General features: G+C 38.3%; 1 long non-coding RNA gene across 1 annotated transcript; it reads right to left on the bottom strand.

The window, feature by feature from the left end:
* Window positions 1–224: 224 nt before the first annotated feature.
* On the bottom strand, window positions 225–20062 carry LOC109269786 (uncharacterized). Its single transcript, XR_002081267.2, has 3 exons — window positions 19988–20062; window positions 10588–10721; window positions 225–368 (listed from the first exon to the last, which is right to left on the bottom strand). It is a non-coding gene; the product is annotated as an uncharacterized LOC109269786 (long non-coding RNA).
* Between the last annotated feature and the right edge of the window lie 689 nt (window positions 20063–20751).

Below are 20751 nucleotides of genomic sequence, written 5' to 3' on the forward strand. Positions count from 1 at the left end.
TCACTTTCAGGGAAAATTATTTCTTCCGGGGGAGGCTTCCATGGGTTGAGGAAGAGGCAGGAAGTCAGACTGAGATCATCGGAATCCCGACTTAAGACTTAAAACATGTGTGCTCTTAAATAATCAATTTCTCTCTGCTTTGGTTTCATTACATACAAAATGGGGATAATCAGTTTACCTCAATGGCCAGTGTGTGGTATAAAGTACCTTACACAGTACCTGGCTCATATCAAGACCAGAGAATTTTATTCTGTTGCTGTCAATCATGGAAAATCAGCATCAATAGTGGTGGTCGTATAGCAATTGTCGTGTGACCCCATCTCATCTCATTGGCCAGTTTGATAGACAAAGATGGAATTACTACTCCCCTGTAACAGAAGAAGTGAAATGCGGAAACGTTAAGTCATAGGCCTAAAACCACAACTCTTATTATTTGATAGGTAGACCAGGAAGCTCTAAGCCAGGTGTGCTGGTTGATGCCTAAGACAGAAATAGTTAAACCAGACAAAGTTCACTCAACTAGATGACTTATTTTAATGAACTCAGGCTTACTGGTGGAGGTTCTAATGGCAAGAGAAATGTGAAATTTTTATGATTTCTGATGACACAGTAAAATACACACACACACACACACACTTACACACACACACACACACACACATACACACACAATCTTGGACACATCCTTTAACCACGCTGAGCCTCACATTTCACACTTGGAAAATGAAGGTAATACCTTTACAAAAACCCCACACTCTACCTGGGTGTCTCAGTCCAATTGAGCATCTAACTCTTGATTTTGGCTCAGATCATGAGCCCAAGGTCATGGGATCCAGCCCCACATTGGGTTCTTTTGTACTGTACATAGAGCCTTCTTGAGATTCTCTCTCTCTCTCTCTCTCTCTCTCTCTCTTTCTCTCTCTCTCTCTCAAAAAAAAACAAAAACAAAAACAAAACACACACACACACACACACACACACACACACACACATTCATTGTGAAGGTCTATGTAAGCACCTAGTCTTTGTAAACTCTACGTAAGGACCTAAAACAGGGCAGGCATCGTTTTAACGAGAACAGTGACAGAAACGGTTAACACAGTCACAGTTGCTAGTGATAGTAACCAGAAGTACAGTCACACAAGCAGGAAGCTAGAGGGGCTGGGAGTGAAGGGGCAGCCAATTTCACACCAGCGGTAAACATGGAGCCACACCCCAGAGTCGTCACTGGGTGCCATCTCTGAAATGCCACGTGAACTTCTCTGCGCTTTCAAATTCTTTTCTTCAAGCCCTGCTCCACGCTGTCTATTCCTTGAAGCCTCTTGGATGAATGACGGCTTTTTTTAACCCCACTAATTTTTTCTCAAAGATAATCCATCTTGTTTCCAGCTCTCTATCTGGTATCAGTTAAGCAGAGTGAAGGAGAGTGGAACGGAGTAAAGGAAAAAGGCACAGGTCATTGCTTCTCTCCTGGACTTTACAGTCCTGTCCTCTCAAAAGCATGTGCCTTCCTGTACTCTGCTCTGAGTCACTATTTCCTGCTTACCCTTTAAAAATCATCTTAGGAACCAACTCCACAAACTTGTCTTGATGCCTTACTCCTCTTCTGCTCCAAGTTAGGTGCTTTGATGGTCAGTTTCATGCTTCAATTTGGCTTGGCTACAGTCCTCAGTTATTTGATCAAACACTCTTCTAAAGTGTCGCCATGAAGGTATTTTGTAGATGTGATTAAAGTCGTAATCAATTGACCTTAAGTAAGAAAGATATTCTAGATAATCTGGGTAGGCCTGTTTCAACTAATTAAAAGGCCTTAGCAGCCCAGAGCTGGGACTTCTCTGTGAAAGACATTAGGCATTAGTACTCTCAAATTATAATTCTTCCTAGTGTAATTACTTTTTGGATGCCTAATAGGTAAACTCTCTTTAATAGGAAAACACCTGCCACATAGTAAACCCTCAGTATGGGTTTGCCTAATTAAATTCAATGTCCGATGGCGCGCCTGGGTGGCTCAGTCAGTTGAACCTCCGACTTCGGCTTTCATGGTCTCACGGTTCGTGAGTTCAAGCCCTGCATCGGTCTCTGGGCTGACAGCTCAGAGCCTGGAGCCTGCTTCGGATTCTGTGTCTCCCTCTGTCTGCCCTTCCGCTGCTTGCACTCTGTCTCTCGCATTGTCTCAAAAATAAATAAACATTAAAAAAAGAAAAAAAAAGAAAAAGAAATAAATAAATTAATTAATTAAATGTCTGATGACAACCCGATTTTTGGTGTCCTCACATGATAGAAGGAGGAGGGGAATGCTCTGGGGTCTCTTATATGAAGACACTAATCCCATTCATGAGATGTCTGCCCTCACGACCTAATCACCTCCCAAAGGCCCAACTTCCTAATAATATCATCAAACTGGGGGTTAGGATTTCAACGTATGGACTTGGGGGGATGTAAGCACTTAGTCCTTGGTGCTCACCTCTCTTTCTGCAAAAATGTAATGATTATAGTGCCTACCACATAGAGTTGTTTTGGGTGATAGAGAAGTGCATAAAAATCCCTTAGCATACTGTCACATATTAAGAACTTAATAGATATTTTCTAGTCTTGTTCTTGCTACTTGAAATTCAGAATAACTCTTTTTAGACTTTTCTTGAGACATGTCCAATTAAATATCCAAAAACAATTAGTCTTCATAACTCTTCCTCACTCCTGGGGCTGGAATGCCTCTGGGAGTAGCAAGCGAGTTTGGCCGTGGTGCCTGCTGACCTAAAGCTCTGAGACGGGCAGCTGATGACTAACAAGGTGTAGATTTCTCTTCTAGACCTTTCTCACATATAGATGCATCCAGAACTCGATGAAATCTCAAGTCAGTATCTTTGACTTTTCATAAAAATACCAAATTCATACAAGATTATGCAATGCCTTGCTCGCTCAACTCTTCTCTGAAAAAGCCAGAAAGGAAAGGCACTGCGACCAAGGGTACCCACATCTGTGTGGCCCTATCCCATATTAATATAACTTATGTATACCTTGATCCTCATAGCAATCTTATAAAGCATGTAGAACATTTGCAGTCTCCCTTGGACAGTTCACGAAACAAATTATTTGCATATCGATCTATCAACTGCGTAAAGGAATTAAGAATCCATGCAGCCTAGATAAAACATTGGGGACACTTCCTACTTACAGATTTTGTTTACTAGTGTCTCTGCCCTGCGAACCTAGATCTTATGTACTCGAAATTATTATTGGGCTTCAAAAATATAGGGACAAAATATTTCCCTTTTTTTGTGTGCGAGTTCCAACCCCAACATTATGAGTTGTCCCTTGTTGAGCAATCCACTTTACATTTTCTGAGCCTCAATTTTTTTGACCATAAGGTTAGGGATAGTAATACCTCCTTAGAAGATTGTGACAATTGCTAGTAATAACACAGAAAGCGGTTCATAGAACCCTTCCATGAAATGTCAGCGACATCCTTTACTTTCAAGAGGCCATTGTATGATGTAAGGACAACAGACTGGCCAAAATGCTTGTTTCCCCAACCAGATTCAATAGGGATATATAGGCATATCAAGCAAAATAGCCAAACAGTAAAGGGAGAAAGATTGTGGGCCATCTTCTATGTTCTTCAGTGACCAGCATGGTCACTGGGTCATTTTTACTTTACCAACTTTCATCTGTGATTAAGGAAAGCAAAATGTACTTCTGTTGTACTTTCATCAAAATATCAGTACCTACTCATAAGGTCTGTATTCTGCTGAACACAGGGTTGTCCTTCAGGAATATCATTAAGAAGAGAGTTATAAAATAGTAAAAATCATCAAATTTACAAATTTCACTTATTTCCTCTATCTCCTTTTTTTTTCAATATATGAAGTTTATTGTCAAATTGGTTTCCATACAACACCCAGTGCTCATCCCAAAAGGCGCCCTCCTCAATACCCATCACCCACCCTCCCCTCCCTCCCACCCCCCATCAACCCTCAGTTTGTTCTCAGTTTTTCTATCTCCTAAATTATAACCCTTTTTCTCAAAAGACGGATGCCTTGATATATTATTCATAAAAACAGATAAAACATACTTAACCCTTCTCTGCTTAACGATATGACCAACACTGCCACTTGCCGAATTTACTTCTCTGCCTTATACCCAACCCCAACTCTGAGCTCTAAATAACTTAATAAAAATGATTTAAAATGTAAGTTAATGCTATTTATTTCCCAGAACCAACAGCATACTTTATGTCTCTCAGCTGGTGTAACATATCAAAAATTCTGATAAAATTCTTAGGATCCTAAAACATCTTTATGAGATAGAATATTGGGCACTTTTATTAGTCATTATGTCTCAGGCACTTTGGTTTTGTCTCATTTTGGAAAGAACAGAGCACTCATAGAAGGACTCCCAGACAGAGGCTGTTACTTCTCTCAGCGGCAAAAAGAGAAGTTACCACCCTGACATTAAAGCTACCAACTCTGTTTACTTCTATGATTGCAGGAAGCTCAGACACTCACTCCTTCTGTTTCTTATCTTCACCCTTACCCCAATCTCCACACTTGACCATGCGTTCCACCAATGGACCTGATCTCCCCCACCTCCCATACCCTTCCACTGTCTCCTCGGATAGCTACCAACCGTCGTTTAAAAAACTGAAATTAAAAACCTCAATCTTAACTTCTTTGAAGTTTCTATTAACTTTCTTTATTTTTTTCTTTTTTATTTTTTTACTGGACTGAATGTGGGCCATCCCATGAAGATATCGCTTGCCTTGAGACCTTCTCAAGTGGAGAATGATTTTTCTCACCCCCCAAATATCTCAAAGTCATTTCCCGTTTCATTTCCAAGCCATTTATCATCTTTTTCCCATAAAAAAATCTTAGCTCTTAGATTTTCAGGTTGTAACAATCACTGTCCTTCCTTTTAAAAAAATGTTTGGGGTGCCTGGGTGGCTCAGTCGGTTAAGCGTCCGACTTCGGCTCAGGTCATGATCTCACGGTTCGTGGGTTCGAGCCCCGCATCAGGCTCTGTGCTGACAGCTCGGAGCCTAGAGCCTGGAGCCTGTTTCAGATTCTGTGTCTCCCTCTCTCTCTGACCCTCCCCCGTTCATGCTCTGTCTCTCTCTGTCTCAAAAATAAATAAACGTTAAAAAAAAATGTCATTTCCTCACCTCCTGACATTCCTCTCATTACTTTTAAGATGTTAAGATGCTCATCATCTCTGTCTCCACCCCTTATCTCATCACTTCCCTGAAGACACTTGAGATACTCTTGGATCATCCATCCCTGACTCTGATCGCTTTTTTTCTTCATTTTCACATTTACAGTTATCTTTGCCTCCATCCCAATTCAGCCTTCAGTTACCATCACCGATGTCATCCTCAATATTTGTGCCTTTATAAACTGCAGCTTACTGATTCAAGAAACTCCACTCAAAAACTCCATCTTTTCCTCTACTGCCCAATCATTAATTCAAATGTTATTAAGGTAAAATTTTATACATCACAATATGTAGATCTTAAATATTTAGCTCATGTAAGTTAGGAAAATGAACATCCTTTTTTTTCCCACTTGGCCATCATTTTTTCTGGGTTTCAAGTCATTGTAATTTAATTTAATGTCTGGTTGTATTTCTCCTCCGTGAAAGTCTTATATTACATTCCTGATACTTCATTGTTTTGTTTTTCATATATGGGTCTTTAATCTCCTTGGCCCTGAGTTTTATGCATGGGATGTGCAGATACCCAATTTTCGCAGCATAATTTTTTATAGTGCTATAATTATCTTTTTACGGGGGTAAAATACATATGACATAAAATTTACCATTTTAATCATTCTTCAGGGTTCGGTTCAGGGGCATTAAGTGCATTTACATTGTTGTGCAACCATCACCACTGCCCATCTCCAGAACTTCTACATCTTCCCAACCTGAAAAAGTACCAGTGGACCCTAACTTCCCATATTTTCCTCCCACCAGCCCTTGGCAATCACCATTCTGCTTCCTGTCCATATGGATTTGATTCCTCTAAGTATTCCATTGGAGCAGAACCATATAATGCTTGTCCTTTTGTGTCTGGCTTCTTTCGCTTAGCGTTCACGCTGTAGAATGTATCAAAATTTTCTTCCTCGTTAAGGCTGAATAGCATGCTGTTGTATTTTTATACTACAGTTTGGTTTTTTTTTTATCCATTCTTCTGCCACTGGGCATTTGGGTTGTTTCTACCTTTTGGTCACTGGGAACAATGCTGCTAGGAACCTTGGCGTTCAAATATCCATCACCTTTTATTACGTGTTAATATACATGTATGGGTGTGATTCTAGATGTCAATTATATTGCATTGACCTATCAATCCCTTGACTAATATCATACGTTTTAAAAAATCTTGCAAAAATAAGTCTTTGTATTTAGTGGAGAAAGTTCTTTCACCTTCTTGTTCTTCTGGAAAAATGGTCCAAAAAATTAGCCTTTCTCATTTTCACATAAATTTTACTATCATCTTATAAGGTCCTTCCCCCAAAAATATTGACGACACTGATTTTGCTGGGATTACATTATACCTATCAGTTAACCTGAGTAGAATTTAATTAAGTGATTGAGTCTTCAAATGCATGAATGTGGTGTGTTACTTATTTAGTGATTCTATAGATCTTTAATAAAGTTCTGTTATGTTCTCTGTAGAGGTTTTGCATATTATTGGACTTATTCCTAGATAGTCACTATTTTTGTTGCAACTGTTAAGAAAATGGTTTTCGCTTTTATTTCTACCTAACATTTTGCTGTTGTATTGAAATTCAATACATTGTTGTACCTATTGCAAAAATTGGAAAAAGATGCACCTAATTGATTTTGTACCTGTGGCTACTGCTAAGCTCTATGAGAAGTTATCGATTCTTTTGTATTTTCTATATTAACGATATGTAACTTGAAAATAATGAGAAATTTGTTTCTCCATTTTTTTTATTATTTTACTTTCTATTTGTTTTCCTCCCTCGCTCTAATGGCCAGGATCTCTAGGTCAATGTTAAATATTTATCCTCAAAGGGAAAATTTCACAGCATTAGCATTATTTATTATGTATGTTTCAGGTTTTTTGAATACATCTTTCCTCAGTTTAAACAATTTCCTTTCTTTAGTTGTCTAAAATTTTTAAACATAAATAAATGTTTAATTTTACCAAATATATTTACTTATTGATTGAATAAGATTTTTGTCCTTTCACCTAATTGCTTTCTAATAATTGCTTTTGTAATGTTAAATTAAACCTATCTTTCTGCAACAAATCCGTTTTCATCATGATACATTAATCTTTTATATATATGAGATTATATATATATAATAATATATACAGAGAAAAGAGATATATAAGAGAAAAGTAATATATATTACTTATATATCTATTACTTTTCTCTGTATATATTATGATATATACAACCACACAGTCTCTTTTTAAATTAATTAATTTATTTATTTTGAGAGAGAGAGAGAGCAAGAGAGAGAGAGAATCCCAAGCAGGCGCCACACTGCCAGCACATAGCTCTGACGCGGGGCTCAAGCTCACGAATTGTGAAATCATGGCCTGAGCTGAAACCAAGAGTCAGACGCTTAACCAGCTGAGCCACCTAGGCACCCCGTTAACCACACGGCCTTAATGATCCCATCAACTGTCTCTACAAACACTAATGTAGGATTCACAGTAGAAGAGAAAGTTGAGAACTATGGGGATGCCACATATATCACCCTAAATAAGAAGACAGTACTTTGCTGTATGAGAATAGGGCTTTATATGATCTCTGGAATAAAAAGCATCTTTGGAATCTGTTATCTGCACGCTTATTTCTTTAAGTGCTGCTTCTACTCATTCATGTAGAATATGGAGTCTGACTCATCCCTAAATTCTATAATCTTAGCTTTGAACTTCACCACTCGCCCTTTATAGACTGGCCATACCCATAGACTTTGGTAAAAGTTCCTTATTATTGGAATTTTTTGATGTTTGGTCCTTCGTATTTGGTCATTTTTAATTCTCATATTATCATATTTGATGTATTTCTACAAATTACTCCATACTGGAATACAATGCAGTCGAGGATGGGAAATATTCTTCTGCACTATGCCATCAACAAATATTTACTGGATTCCCAGAAGGGCTGGGAACCACAGTCAAAATGAAATACTTTAAGATATCCTTCATGTGTTTCTCCAGTTAGAAGGAAAAAGTTATATTCTCACATGTACACCTTGACACAAGAAAACAAGAGTCCAGTGAATGGAACAGATGAGTGTTTCTAAACATGGCTGGTCATCAAAATCATTGGGGTAGTCTCAATTTCAAACGTCTGGGTCCAGCCCCCAAAGACTGTGCAGTAGGATTGCACGAAGCATAGGATTGTATGTATGATTTTAAAATAATTTTTGAATACATCGGCTACACATCCAACATGAAATTTAAAAACCACAAAAGAATAATCAAATGAAAGTTTTTCTCATATCCTGTTCCTTTGCTTGTCTTCTCAGAAGCAACCACTCATAAAAATGTCTTAGTCCTTCTGGACTGTCTCTCTGTCTCTGTCTCTGTCTCTGTCTCTATCTCTGTCTCTCTCTTTTACAAAAGCATGCATTATATACACATTGTTCTATATTTTGCTTTTTCACTGAATAGAACTTGAGATCGCTTTATATCCTCAGGAAAAAAATTATCTAGACAAAGCATGTCAATATTGAGACCATTCCTTTTACATCCAAGTAATTGAGAAACAAATTGCCATGCTAGAATGATTCTCTTTTAAAAAAAAAAAACTAGAAATATCAAAGTATGTCAGTTTTTAAATTTTGACTGCAAACTACTTGTATACTTTAGGAGTTTTCAGCAACAGCAAAATGCTATAGCCAATACAGCTGTGACCATTCAGTCTTGGGTACGAGGTTGGATATGAAAACGACAAATAGCGCGGAGACCTTCCCACTAAACGTGAAGTTATTCACTACCTGTTTATTTTTTAGAATTCCCATAAGGACCCTTTTATTAGTTATAACACAATTGTTTGCAGCCAAAGCAGAAAGGATACAAAACTACGTTTACATCAAGAGAAGAAAACCTGGACTATTTGAAAAAGAATATAAAATGAATCAAAGCAATATTTAACCTGAAAAGAAAAACGTGGAAGATCATGCACTCTTCTACATTGAAGACAGTGGTCAATGAAAACCGAATTCCATTCCTTTCTGGTTGGCACAATCTAGTTGTCTTAGTCTTTTAAGTTTTGAAATTAAATTCCATTTCATCTGAGAGGCAAATAATGGTGTTATTGTTATTACCTCCGACTTTAGACCCAGTTTTTACGGTAAAATGAAGAATTAGGAATCATATCAAGGGAACTGGCAGGAACTCCAGCTTGATTTATATGAACTTACCTTCAGCATCCCAACTGACAGGGAAGATGGAGGAAATGTAATGCTTTTAACAAGAAAGACATGTGCATGGCATGCAGAATACTTCTTTTTTCTGCCAGAGTTTTAATTTTCTTTTCTATAAATTTGCAATGTTGGACTAGATCAGAAAACCTTGGCTCATGCCCCAAATCCAGCTTGCCACCTGCATTTGTATACTTGTATATAAAGTTTTATTGGACCACAGCCACATCCATTTGTTAACATATTGGTTATGGCTGCTTTTGTTCCATTTGTTAACATATTGTTTATGGCTGCTTTTGTTCCACAACGTCAAAGTTGAATAGTTGCCATGAGACTATATGGCTGCAAAGCTAAGAATATTTGCAGGAGTAGGGGTGCCTGGGTAATTCAGTCAGTTGAGCATCTGACTTCAGCCCAGGTCATGATCTCATGGTTCGTGAGTTCAAGCCCCGAGTTGGGCTTTGCGCTGACTTTGCAGAGCCTGCTTTGGATGATCTCTCTCCCTCACTCTGTGCCCCTCCCTGGCTCACACACAAGTTCTCTCTCTCTCAAAAGTAAACAAACATTTTTAAAAAATGTATATAAAGGAAAGAATATTTGCATAAGTTTACAAATCCTTGAACTTGATAATAATGACTAATAAAACTTCACATTGGTGGAGCACCTCCTCTATGCTAAAAACTTCATATGCTTTACTTCACTTACATTTGTAAAAATGTTGGAGACGGATGCCGAACTTTGAGTAGTCCCTAAACTCACTTGGGGGAACTGATCTAAACTCAGGTTCAATAACTTTAAAGTCCTCATTCTTAAACAATAAACGCCCATCTAGTTCTAAAGACCAGATATATTTGCGGAATGTGTATAGCCTATGACAAGATATGAAGGACGTGAGAGGTAAAATGTAGATTTATCAAATAGGCTATTTGAGGACAGGCATGATATCTTCCTTTTTGTTTCCCTAGTAACTGTCGCAGAACTGTTATATAGTTAGCACATACTAAAAATTGTATGAATGCATCAACTCTGCAGGCTTGAGGGAAATTAATATTGTATAAGATGGGGAGAGGCAACATAAAACCATGATAGAAGTCAGATATATTGTGGAATATTCCTGTAAAGGACATAAGAAAAGTAGCATGTTCTATTTCAAGCAGGAAAGATCAAAGTTGAAACTAGCCTTAATACCTTTGAGTGAGGGAGCAGATCAGAGTGGAATGAAACTTGGACCCAGCTGAAGAAGATGTCTTCCAAAGTACAGCTTGAAATTCCAGTTTCTTCTCCAAGGCATGGAATACTTATTGTCATCAATCTAGAGAGAGCTGTCAATACAAGTTGTAACTCTTTCTGCACACTTTCTTCTGTGAGCAGACTTCCTAGACGAGGGGTTCACTGTCTAGCTGGAAAATATCATGATTATTCCTCTGGTCACACCTCATTCAAAACACATCATTCAAAACATTCGCTTGAATAATTCCTAACTTCCTGTAGTGGGTCTCTAACCAGCCCAGCCCAAGAAAAGTTAGGTCCTAGCCAGCAATATAAGTGATGTCACCTAAGTGTCAACACAAAGCGAGCAAACATTTTAAAATTTCTAAAAGAGAGAGAGAGAGAGAAATAAAGAGAAAGAAAAAAAGAAAGAAAGATAGAGGGAGAGTTTTATTTAAGTGGGGACAGCTCCCCAAATACAACCTTCACAAAGAGTGCTCCAGAGAAGGAATGCTTAATACAGGATTATCCACGTTTTTTTGTTACATCAAGCATTCGGAATCATCTGGCCAAGGACATTTCATACAATTACAAACTTTATCTTCTGCTTTTTGCATCTGTAAGGTTGCAGGCTTCAGAATATTCTCTTTATTTGAAATGTTTCCTTTAGGTTATTTGCTAACAAGGCAGATGTATAGTGGGTGCTCGGTGAAGAAATAGAGCCCATGCTTTGAAGTTTGGTGAAGTCATTCTGATCTTGATAAGAGTATAGCTTCCCTGGGAGCCCAGGAGAAGAGCCCACAGACATTAAAAGTTGAAAATTTCCTTTACTGCAAGTATCATGTATCAGGGTGGGAAATCGCCAAGACAACCCAGAGAATCTAGGGATGGCCAAGATTGGCCCAGTATTTCCTTTCATGCAGCCTCCAGGTTTACCCACCTATCACCTTTAAACGTTTTAAACCTTCATGAATGGAAGGTGTCTGTCCCTATCTGCAACAGTCACCCTTCGGTGACTTGAAAACTGTTTACCCTTTATTCCTGACACACAACTCAGCTCGATTCTTTTATACCGAGGGGCATATGTTATGAACACATTGTTATGGAAGGTAGAGACCATTTATTCTCTTCTGTCCAATCTCCAGAATTTTCTCTTATGTCTAGTAGTTAACACAGGAATGAAGGCCAATGGTCACTGAACTGCTATGAATGCTGGAAGGAGGAACGACTATTGAGGGCCCTGTCAGCCCATGATGACATCCTAGGATCATAAAGCCTATTGTTTTAAAGGCAGGATGGGCTATGCTTATCAACTATTATACATGTGGAGTGAAGATAGAGCCAGAGCAAATAAACAGCAAGCAAACAAACAAACAAAAAAAAAAAAAAACAGAGCCATGTAAATGATTGACCTAAGAAGCCAGAATACAAGTGACAAACAATGACTCCCCACAGGGTCATACATTGAAATGGTGGAGGGGCACCTGGGTGGCTCAGTTAAGCGGTCAGATCTTGATTTGGGCTTAGGTCATGATCTCACAGTCGTGAGATCAAGTCCTGAGTAGGGCTCTGTGCTGGGTGTAGAGCCTGCTTGAGATCCTCTGTCTCCCTCTCTCTGCTCCTCCCCACTCACTCACTCCCTTGTTCTCTGAAAAAGAAAAGTTAAAAATAAAAAATAAATGGGGATATGAAAGGCTTTCATTCCTAATATCCTGAGACAATGGAGGTCCTGGATTTCACAAAATAAAGCACAGTCAGTTACAATATATACACTTGGATGAAAACCACATCTCATAATGGAAGAAGTTCTAGATTAGTTTTAAATCTTCACATATACCTGAAACATCTTCAAAATGGATTTCCTTTCTGGTCGTTCCCTCTTAAAACCACATACCATCCCAATATTTTCAGGCTCCTTAAAACAAAATGGCATTGTTCGTCCCCTACACTCAATTTTGAGAGCTGAGACCACCTTCATCCACACAGCTTTAACTGTTGGGATGGAGATCTGAAGCCACTTGTGTCAACATGGCATTCCTCTTTGTTCCAGGAGATTCCTGGCCAGGAAGATAAGACTGTAAACCAATAAATAACATTACCATTGGTGCCAGGACTTTTCTAAAAGCCAAAACATTTGAATGAATAGTTTGCTCATCTGAACAAGCAGCCCTGCTGTGGGAACAACGGGTTGTTCGTTTAGCCAAACAGCTCACTTATCAAACATCTGTTTATTTATCAAAACTCCCTGCAAGATGCTTGCTTCGCTGTGCCCACCAAAGCGAACATACTATATCAAGAACTTGACCCAATCCCAGTAAGATATGTGCTTTGAAAGACCTGCCTTGAAGTACTCCTACCAAACTCCTACCAAAGTCTACGCCTGGCCTCTCCTTCCCGAGACGCTACCAAGACTACCGAAGTCATGCTCTATCTCATAGTAGGTTTAATCGGCCTAGCTTTGTTTGAAGAACAAGGTTTGCCGGTGGTCTTTTGCGGAATTGATAGTCAATCCGCATCTATATCCAACTGTCAGCTGCAGTGTCTCCTGATCTTTAAATGGATAAACCCCAGGGGCGCCTGGGTGGCTCAGTCGGTTAAGTGGCCAACTTCGGCTCAGGTCATGATCTCGCGGTCCGTGAGTTCGAGCCCCGCGTCGGGCTCTGTGCTGACAGCTCAGAGCCTGGAGCCTGTTTCCGATTCTGTGTCTCCCTCTCTCTCTGCCCCTCCCTGTTCATGCTCTGTCTCTCTCTGTCTCAAAAATAAATAAACGTTAAAAAAAAAAAAAAAAAACTAAATGGATAAACCCCAGTAATCATGGAAAGAATACAGAAGGACACATGTCTGGAGAAATATGTATGGGAAACTTACAGAACCCTCAAGCATTTTAAGATAGCTCGTCAAAAACAAATAAGACCACAATTTTATCTATGGTCCAAAGGGAGTTTGTTGATATATGTATTTACTATGATAATACTACATATACTAATAGTATACTATACTATACTATACTATACTATATACTATATATACTATACTATATATACTAATATAATCATTAATCATGAATCATTAAATACCTTTAAAAGACTATTGTGAGATTTTCTGATTCACATTCCAGATTCTTCAATAAGAAGTAATAACATCTGAAGAGATAGAAAAAAAGAGAAAGAGATAGCCCAAGCACAACTTTGTAATGTACATTATGTTATTTCAAATGAGTTCTTCAACCCTTAATCCCACCCTCTCAAGCCTCTTCCTTCTTCTCTTGGTAAATGATTTAATTGACATTCTAGTATTCCGCAATGCTGCCCATGTTATTTCAGGACTTTGAATCCCTGATGTTGGCTCCGTTGTGTCAGCAAGAAAATTTCCTTCCTTCCTCTGTTCTTTCCTTTTCTGCCTTGCCTTGCCTTTCTCTTCCTTCCTTCCTTCATCTTCCTTCCTTCCTTCATCTTTCTTTCTTTCTCTTTCTTTCTTTCTTTCTTTCTTTTTACTTGAATTGCCTCTTCCGTTGGTTGCAGTATATAAATAGTTCTAATGATGCGGTGTGATTCTATATCTATGATTACCTGGAGATGTTGTGTCAAATATACAGCATTATAAATGATACACTGAGAGACACCCAGGGGGCTCAGTTGGTCAAGCATCCAGCTCTTGATCTCAGCTCAGTTATTGATCTCAGGGTTGTGAGTTCAAGCCCCATGTTGGGCTCCACACCCAATATGGAGCCTACTTAAAAAATAAATAAGGAGGGGTACCTGGGTGTCTCAGCAGGTTAAGCGTCTGTTGATTTCTACTCACTTCATGATCTCATGGTTCATGGGTTCTAGCCCCACATCAGACTCTGCGCCGACAGCACAGAGCCTGTTTAAGATTCGGTCTCCTTCTCTCTGACCCTGCCCACCCCACCTCAAAATAAATAAAAATTGTAAAATAAGTAAATAATACATTTACAGAGGCATTTTAAATTTTTTTCTGCTCATTTTTGTGTCATTTGATCTCACCATCCACTATTACTCTCCTACTCTCCTGGTAGTCGCATGTTCTGAGTCTAAGAGTTCTTATTCATGACTAACGAATTGATCGATTATTCATTTAAGTCTTCCTACCCGATCCAAACTATGGAATTAACTGTGTCTTACTTGCAGCTGTTCAAAAGAACGGTCCATAAAAGCATCTCGGCGTTAAAAGTCTACTTGCTTTGTCGCGTTTTAACAGTGGGTTTTATTATTTTCAGGCACGGTGAGGCCAACATATCAAGAGAAGCTTACCATTGAAAACACAGCTTGTTAGTCACAGTGCCCCAGAGAAGGGAGCAGGCCATGCCACACAGGGCCACAAGAAGAACAGGAGACAGAAGGAATGAAGGGAAAGTATCTGTGGAAGCCCTTATTGCGGTCCCACGGGAAAGTTTTCGCACAGCAGGGAAGCAGGCGTGGGATCAGTTCGTTTGAATCATTTCTGGGTATAGCTCTTCTGGTGCACAGCAGCTATCTCTAGTTGTCTGCTGCCTGGCCTTGGGATAATGAGGGCAGAGAAATATTGCCTCCTGCAGCGCAAAAGCCATCTGGAAGAGGTCGTTCAGAATATAGACTCTGGGTTGGTCTGCATATGAAAGTAATGCTGGGGCATTCATTTGCCATCCCCAAGAATTTTGAGGCAGCCTCTCCAAGTCAGTGAGGGCTCAGATGCCAGATCATCAAGAATATAGGTAATAAAAACGTAGAGTTAACACATTGTATTGAATTACAATTTGCATATGGTAAAATTCACTAAGCTTAAGCATACAGCCTAATACATTGTTTATATTTGGATACACTCATGTAATCACCCCCCAGATCAATGTTAAATCATTGCCATTGCTCCAAAAGATTCTGTTGAGTCTCCTTCCGCTTAATACCTGCCTCTCCCAGCAAGGAAGGCGATATTGTGACTTCGATTAGAATTCCCTGATCTTGAACCCCATAGAAACAGAATTGTACATTATGAACCTTTTTATGTCTATTTTCTTTCATTCAAATTCTCTTTCTGGGGTTTATCCATACGGTTGCACTTACCAAGTTTGTTACTTTTTAGTATTGTGGAGTCTTCTTAATATGAATATAATGAAACGTGTCTATTTACTCTGTAATAATTGAGTTGCCATGAAGATTCCTGTACATGTCTTTCACGGACACGTGTACTCATTTCTCTTGTGCATACCTAGGAGTAGAAGTGATGAATCATGGGACTGGTATTGTCTCTAGTTTTAGTGCATACCACCAAAACGTTTTCCAAAAGTTAAAATAATTAACCATCCAATCAACATTATATGCGAATTTCCATTTCTCTGCATCCTTGACAACATTTGTAATTGACAGTCTTCTTAATTTTACCATCCTGTTGGTTGTGCAGTGGTTCCCAATCATGGTTTTCACTTCCATTTCCCTGATGGGCAATAATATTGAACACTTTTACATATGATTATAGGTACCTCTTCAAGATCTTTGCCACGCTTCATGTTGAATTCTCTGTATTTTTCTTATTTAATTAGTAGAATATCTTTATGTATTCCAGACATCAGTCCTTTGTCAGATAAATATTTTGAAAATATTTCCTCCCAGTCTGAAACTTGTCTTTTACCTTCCTTAATGATATATTTTGATAAACAGAAGACCACTTTCTCATCTTTAAACTTTCACTATTAATGCTCTTTTGTTTTTAGTAATTTTCACGAATCCCAGGATTAGGAAGATATGTCTTCTTCCAATAGCTTTATTATTTTACTTTTCAGTGATTGGTCTGTGAGTCACATTAAATTGATATTTGCGAATGATGTGGAATAGACTCAGTATCACCAAAACTTTCTTGCTTATGTTCGCAATGCAAATGAACAATTTCTTCTTGAATTAATTGTGAATTCGACTGTAAACCTCTTTGTGTTACCATAATCAATAGTTTCTATGATTAGAGGAAGCCAAGTTTTAGAATTTTGTAATCACAATTTATGCATGCAATTCAGAACAAACCCAACAAATAAATTCATGAAAATGAAGCCAATAACCTAAATTTATGATTCAGATACGCTGAGACATCTAATTTACCAAGCTTAAACCCTGCTCCTTCTTAAAAGTTCCTTTTGGAGTTCTTTAATGCAGTTGTCTACATTAGCTCAAAGTTTTGTTTTGTTTTACAACATTTGTTTTTAGAAAAAGTACTGTGTAAGCCCCAAATCCATATACTTTCTTCAACATGGTCAAGAAATATGCATCTCATTTACTTTATGCTTTATTTATAATCAAACAGCCCCCTAAAGGTTCCCCCTTAACTGTAATAAGACAAACCTTAGAAAATCTACCTAAATTAACTTGCTAGTGTCTAAGAAAACTACAAAAGTAAAATCATGTTAACACAAGAGAAGGCAAAGTTGTTTTTGATTAGAGAACTTGAGATTTATCTAGTAAGCTCCCCCTGACATCGAGAGGTGAATATGATGACTTCTGCATTCCAAGAATCTTTGGTAAGGACTAAATGTGGTTCATGAGAATAATACAACCACAAAAGAAACCTACATGGCAACTGTTTTCTCGTAATCCTTCATTCTTCAGCACATATCTATTGAACATTTAATATTTCTCTGGGACTATAAAGCTCAACAAAAAAGCCATGGTCCTAAACATTCATGGAGCTTCTAGTGCAGTTGGATAAATAGGTCAAATCACAGACTGGGGGGAAAAAAAGTAACTGCATATTATAATAAGGCGAGGGGAGAGAAAATGCTTACACAGAGAAGAAGGGGCCAGATGAACTTTCAGGTTAACGGTAGATGAGCAGAAAAGGTCTCTTCAAGGAAGTATAGAGCATCTAGAGAAAAACTAAGCCAGCTTTACAAACCATGCAGGCCACCTCGTGTGCAAAGTGCTCACAGAGACAGGTGAGAGAGCAAACTGACATGAGTTAGGTCTATTACTTTGCTTATGTTTCTGCCTTCGGAAGTAGAGGAAAGAAGACTAGAACCTACGAGCAGATTCCCAAACTACTGCAAGTGAAACCCCAAGATAACCTGCCCGTGGTTCTCAACAAGAGAACCAGATATGCCAATGTCGCCAAGAACCCTCTAAGCTTGCTTGTCCCTCAATATTAATAGATAAAATAGAATTCATTTCCAGCGGGCCGTGGAGACCCAGCCCATAGCCTGAGAGAAAATGTCCAGAGGTCCAGAGAGAATGTTTGCCCTTGTGGGCTTGGATTTGCCCTTGGACTTGGACATGGATTTGATTATTTTAACCTTTGCCACTGATGTGGTTCATTGTCCTTAATGTGTTCCATGCAAGAGTATGACATATTCTTCAGACTGACAAAGTCTTGGTTTGCTCCACAAGATAATTCTACTTCTTCAAGAGATTCTGCAACATGCTCAGCTAATATAAAAAGAGCTTTGATAGCTGGCACACTGCATTATCATCTAAACAGTTCATATTTACAGCGTATAGACATTTTCCTCCTGTAGAGAAAACACCAAATTTTCCTTTCTCTTTGATTAGGCATAAAGTAGAAAAATAAACACTTCTAAGGAATATTTTTTAAACTTTTTCAGGTTTTTTCTGTGAATTTTCTCTACTTCTTCTCTCAGAATTAAATAGAAAACAACACAAATATTTTCCATGAAGACTCTGGATTCTTTTCGCCAAAGATACCCTGAACTTAATGCTTTTCAGGATGTTGAGATATATAAACTAGGATCTCTGTTGACTAGATCTCATGCCCCTGGGATCAAAACGCAACAGAACTTTTACAAAACCTGCTTGGGAAGATGGCATCTTGGTGTCCAATATCCAGCTATAACAGATAGAAAGAATGCTAGATTTCCCTTCCACTCCCCATTTCTTTCTTCAAGGGTAGAACTTTGAAGAAGTATCATTAAATAGATACTCTTCTTTTAGAAATGATACTCTCAGCAAAGACTTCAAATCACTCTTTGAGAATGAAAACCAAGTGTCTCAGAGAATGCAAGAAGAGATTTTGGAAAACGTGTCTATGGAGCTAATGTCAGCCTGTTAAATTGCTTAGTCCTATCCTGGTTGGAGATTATATAATATTATATACAATCATATTATATATATGAATATATAATCATTATTATATATGAATATACATTATATATGATTATATGATTATTGTGTTACAGGATTATATATATGATATACATATAGATTATATATGATTATATATATATATATATACAAGATTATATATAGAATATAAAATATATGGAGAGGGAGAAAGAGAGAGAGAGACACTCAGTTATGTGCTGAATTGTTTCCCCTCAAAATTCATACATTGGAGTCCTAACCCCAAGTACTCAGAATGTAACTGTTTTTGGACATAAGATTTTTAAAGAGGTAATTAAGGTTAAATAAGGTCCCTAGGGTACACCCTAACCCAATATGACTAGTATTCTTGTAAGAAGAAGAGGAGATTAGGACACACACACAGAGGAAAGACCAGGCACCATATGAAGACACAGCAAGGAAAGAGCTATCTGCAAGCCTAGGAGAGAAAAAGAGAAGAAACTAGCTTAGCTGACACTTTGATCTTGAACTTCTAGCTTCCAGAATTGCAAAAAAAAATGAATTCCTATTGTTTAAGCCACCAGTCTGTGATAGCTTTTATGGTGATCCTAGTAGACTTTTTTTTTTTTTTAGATGTATATACACTGTGGAGGTATACATATCTCTCTCCAATACAAACACAACTTACACAATATCTACACACACTGTTTTCTAAAGGTGGTGGTGTTTGTGCGAAACTTATGGGAGATATCAATTATGTTTACAGCAGCCCCTATTTCTTACAGAATATCTGGTAGATACTCTGGAATTTTTAGATCTTTGGTAGTTTTTCTAGATACTGTTTGAAAATTGAATAATTCATTTTTATTATTATTTTTTTTCTTTTTTAGATCAGTTCTCTATATCCTATCTTATAACACTCAGATAAAGGAAACCAGCTAACCCATTTGACATTCTTCTGGGACTATACTCAGCAAATCCAGAAGTTCAATGACAATATTATCTACTTTTTACATTCCTATAGGTGACAATATTTGAGGTTTTTAAGTTGCTATGTAACAAGGGTCTCCTTGCCCCCAGGTTCCAATAACATTTTGCTCGGTCTTCATTAAGCCCTCACCAATGGCCTTCTTGAGGCCTGTCAGTCGTCCACTACCAAACTCAAGACCTTCCAGGTTCCGCTACCATGAATCTCGAAGCCACGTGTCTTCGGTTTTTCTTACGGCAGCATGATGCTTCTGATATCAAATCGTGTCCCCTTTGCTACTTCTGCATTCAAAACCCTCTCCAACTGTAATGGAAGAAAATAACAATTTCATTATGCTCACCGATTCTGTGGGTGGGTCATTCAAACAGCACAGTGGGGATGACTTACATTCCAAGGGATCTGGGGTCTCCATTGGAGATGGAGTCTTCTCCAATTGAGTCTTCCGGGGACGGAAGACTCAAACAGCTGAGAGTTCTAATAACTGTGACTAAAGGATCCATTTCCATGGTGCCTTAATTGTTGATATCTGGTCCCGGAACTGGGGTTATTAGAAGGCTTAGCTGAGCTCAGACTGTCTTGTCACCTAGAGTGTTTGCACGAAAACCATCTCCCTATGGCTTGGGCTTCCCATGGCGTGGTGACCAGGATCCAAAAGGGAGCACCCAAGAGGCACCTTCTAGAGAGAGAATGTTCTAGAAGAACCAGATGGAAGTTTCTGGTCTTTTATGATCCCACCTCATCAGTCACATAGCATTATTCTTACCCTAATTCATTGGTCAAAGCATTCATGAGCCCACTCAAACTCAAGAAAACAAAAATTTAGATCACCAGTCAGCAGTCTGGGCAAGGCAAAAAACTGGGGTCATGTTTTAAAACTGCCACATGGTTTCTTAAATTCCTTACGCCACAAGTCATTTCTCTTACTAATATTCATATAATTTGATATTTCTGATATGGGGAATACATTTTTTTTTAATCTGTTCATGACCAGTTTGAAAATGTACCCAGTTAATCTATAATGATCAGTAGTTAATTAAGCCAGGAATCAATGCCTGCTTTGTAGGTGAGAAAAATAAAAGAAGCAAGCTGAAGTGATTTATCCAT

The sequence above is a fragment of the Panthera pardus genome, unplaced genomic scaffold (genome assembly GCF_024362965.1).
Source record: "Panthera pardus isolate Hobbes unplaced genomic scaffold, ASM2436296v1 HiC_scaffold_13, whole genome shotgun sequence".
In the NCBI taxonomy this organism is placed as follows: domain Eukaryota; kingdom Metazoa; phylum Chordata; class Mammalia; order Carnivora; family Felidae; genus Panthera; species Panthera pardus.